Source organism: Arachis hypogaea, chromosome 2, assembly GCF_003086295.3.
Source record: "Arachis hypogaea cultivar Tifrunner chromosome 2, arahy.Tifrunner.gnm2.J5K5, whole genome shotgun sequence".
Taxonomy (NCBI): Eukaryota; Viridiplantae; Streptophyta; class Magnoliopsida; order Fabales; family Fabaceae; genus Arachis; species Arachis hypogaea.
This window is the reverse complement of record NC_092037.1, coordinates 9847219-9851475: the sequence shown is the minus strand read 5'-3', so window position 1 is coordinate 9851475 and position 4257 is coordinate 9847219. Positions and strand designations below refer to the sequence as shown.

The 4257-nt window shown below is 27.2% G+C and overlaps 1 pseudogene; it reads left to right on the top strand.

Annotated features, from left to right (window-relative positions):
• Positions 1–3158: 3158 nt before the first annotated feature.
• LOC112736929 (uncharacterized) lies at positions 3159–4257 on the top strand (annotated as a pseudogene).

Genomic DNA, 4257 nt, shown 5'->3' with positions numbered 1-4257 from the left:
AACAATGTCATGATATCATTCATTCCAAAAGTTTAAGTTGATAAAAGAAGGCAACATAAATAATAATATTTCTAATAAAATATATCTTTTATGAAAATGCTGAATATTCTTTGTTGTAATTCACGAAAAAAAAAAAACTATCAATGCCCTGAAGATCTTCCCCTTAGTGAACGAACCGAAAATAAAAGTTTATAGTATAAATTTACTAGTCTGTTGTCATGATCTTTTCTTTAATCATATAATAAGATAATGAAAAAATTAAAGTTTGGTAATAAACTCTCTTCGAGTAACATTTAGCTAATTTTGTCATTTCTTTCTTTAGTTTTCTTTTTGGTTGAAAAAAAACTTTAAACTTTTTCCTTACTAATTTTTATTGACCCAAAAAAATAAGTAATTAATTAAAAGGAGTAAATTAATTAAAGTTGCTCCTTCCAATTATTATACATTCTTACAAGCATAGTTGTAAAAACTGGACCGAACCGGTCGGTTCGACCGGAAAACTAGTGAATCGGATCATATATCGGTCTGGTCCAGTAATTTAACCGAACAAAGAATTGATTCGGTCAAAATTGGTGCGAACCGATCAAAATTGGTTTGACCGAATCATTTGGGAGAAAATATTTCCAAAATGCTTGAAGTAGGGTTCAAACCCCTGTCCTCAAGGAAACTAAAAAGCTCCACAACTACTAGACCACTATATTTTCTATTAAAATTTATGCAAATTATAATACATATAGATATTTTTCATCAAATAGTTTACTTTTATTTAATTTATTTTAATTTTAATTATAAACTCACTCATTCTTAAATTAATTATATTTTTGTTTAACAATAATTATAAACTCATTTATTTTTTTATAATTATATAATATCTATTAATATTATTTTTTAATAAATACTTGTAGTATATAATAGTATAAAAGATATAAAATAATTAATAAATTATTAAAATTTAAAAATAATAGTTATTTTAATATAAAAACAAAATAAAAATATTGATGATAGAGTAAAAATAATAAAATATTTATTGTTCATGTTCAATATTATTTTAAAATAACTTAATATTTTAAAATGTTAGTAAAAATATGTATTTTAAATTTTAATTTTAAATTTTTGACTATTTTTTATTTTTTATTTATATAGGACCGAGTCAACCGGTTCAACTAGTAACCTAACGATTGAACCAATAACCTAATAACTCAGTGACCTGACCAGTTCGATCACTGGTTTGGTTCTGACAACTATGCTTACAAGTATTGGAACACCTTTAATAACATTCTTAAAAGTCCAACTTGCTTAAGTCATATGAAACTAACTCCTTTAATTATTTGATATGCAAATGCAAGACTTTGGTCTATGAAAACATTGAAATATGGTGGTATAGTGGGACCCATTTTTAGGACAAGTCCTTATTGTGACAAATATCTTGCATGAAGTAATGAAACCATAGCCGTTTGATACATCACTTTCTGTGTTATTAACTTTAGATTTTAGACTTATAAAAGTGTGCGTAGATCTGTGCATGGAGTGGACCAACCTTTCACTATATTAAATTTCACTCTAAATTAAAGTTGTCTCATGCTATTTGGAGTCCTTCTTCTCTTTTTAGATAAAAGAAGATAAATGTTTTGCCCCCCTCAAGTATTGTATTTGATATGTACACCAATTTGTTGCTCTTCAGTCTTCACTCTTAAAGAGTAGTTGTTAGATCTAATTTATTTAATTGTCTCATGTGTCTAAAAATAAATAGACTCAATAGATCAAAGGAGACTGAGTATGTATATATTAGCTATTTTTATACAATGATATATATAAGTCACTTGAGTAGTTTAAAAATAATGTATGCTTTTTACTTAAATACTTCGTATTGGCCTATTTATTAAGATAAAAAAATAAGGTGGAATTTATGATGTCTATGATCATGGTAGTTAAGACCAGGTGACTATACAAGTATTTTTAAAATTAAAATCATATTTTTTTTTTATATTTTGATAATATTTTTTATTATTTTTAAATTTAAATTGTATTGTTAAATAATAAAAATTATTATTTTAATTTTAGTAATATTTTTCAAGGTATCATAGCCACATAGTGTATATACTATAGCATACAAAAATAATAATAATATAGTTTGCACAAATGATCTATATATTACCATGATATTTATTTATTTTTTTAATTAAAAATCATGATTAGAAGTAAAAATAAAAGAAGATAAATAAAAAGAAATTTGGGATACTGTAAATTAAATAAAAAGAAATATTTATACATGAGATACGTATTATGAAAGAAAATTATTTTTTTTATTACATACATCTTCTAAGAAGTGACACATTTATGGAAAAAGGAGAATAATTTTGAATGATTTTAATGGCATTCAATATATATATTATAAAATTATGCCACTTGAAGGCTTATTGTTGGTTGATGTTTTTCCTTTGCTTGATAACATGTGCTTCTTGCTTTCATCCCAATCAAAGAATTACCAAAAGAGTTCATCTATTCTATACTATAGTCTTCTAATTTATTTGGATTAAGATACACTATTTTTCATAGAAGTTATCAACAATCAATTTATGGAGAAGTTGGTTGAAGAATCAGCATCCAGTTTCATGGCACATGGGATCTACAGGTACTTAATTTATTATTTTTGTAACCATTTATTATATTATTCTTTCACTAATTCACAATATAATTTAGGTATGTGAACAGTAAGTACTGAGTACCACCTTATATATAATAATTATTTAAAAAAAATAAATTAATACATTATTAAATGTATAAATATTTTTTTATAAAATTATAAAATCATATATCATACACTATGTATGTTTATGACGACCATGCACAATATATGTGTTCATTGTTACACGAATAACATTAGATAATCAATTAAAAATTATTTTATTTATTTTAAATTTTAAATTCTAAAAAATAAACATTTTTAAAATTAAAAAAATAGATATATAATATATATTGACTAACTAAAAATTAATTTTCTATAATTTCTGTTATTTAACAAGTAATTCCAGATAAAGAAATAAAATATATATTTTTTTTCTTTTCCATTTTCCTCAACTTGCCCGTCACTTCACAAACTACCACTACACAACAATACATCAGTATACACATATATAAAGCAAAGAACTTGGCATCTTCATTTCCTATATATATTATATATCATCACTTCTAATTGGCTTCAATCATTCTGTGAAAGAAAAAAAAAAAAAACATGCCAAGCACAAAAAATCTTAGGCATCTCAACTTTTGTTTCCCAAACTCCACTTCCAAACAAGAATCACCATCTCCTCCTATAAGCCCCATTGCTCCTTCCACTTCTCCAAATCATATCCATCATCAAAACCATAATATTAATAATCACGATCTTCCAAGTCCATCACCCTCATCACTTAACATGATCAAGAACTTTAATTCTCTCTATGACCCTTCCTTATCTTTTAATCATGATCATTCCCTACGTTTCTCTTCTCTCTCCACCATAACCACTACCATAACTTCTTCCTTTGATTCCGAACCCGAAATAGAACTTGAACCGGCGGATTTCGCCGCCGCCTTCTCCTCCCAACGTTTTTTCTTTTCGTCCCCCGGACAATCCAACTCTCTTGTTAAATACAATAATAAAAACCCTAATTCTAATTCCTCCTCGTCTTCGTTACCGTTCCTTGTTAACACCCGTCAATTTGACGATGCTAACAACGATAAAAATAACAACAATAATAGTAACAAAAAGAAAAAGAAGGACGTGATTTTCAATGGAAGCGTGGCCGTACCAACGTACTCGCCGGATCCCTACTTAGATTTCCGGCGATCCATGCAAGAAATGGTGGAGGCACGGCCAGAACTTATGGATGTAAAATCAAATTGGAATGTTTTACATGAGCTTCTTCTTTGTTACCTTGCTCTCAACCCTAAAAGCACACACAAGTTCATTATTGGGGCTTTTGCTGACCTTCTTGTTAGCCTCATGCCATTCTAGCTTTTCGTCCACCACCGTCGCTGGCCGCCACCAAATCTCCGGTACCATTTGATAAATTTTGATTTTGTTTTTGTTAGAACAAAAGTTATTATTGCTATTGTATGTTGTTATTAAATCATGTTTAATTGTAAAAATATAAAATTTTATGGAACATATCTACACAAGAGTCAATTTTATTGAAAATGCTCATGTTATTATTATTTGGAAAAGTTCCAAGTAAGTTACCACTTAAATTATAGTTTATTGATTAAAATTTGGGA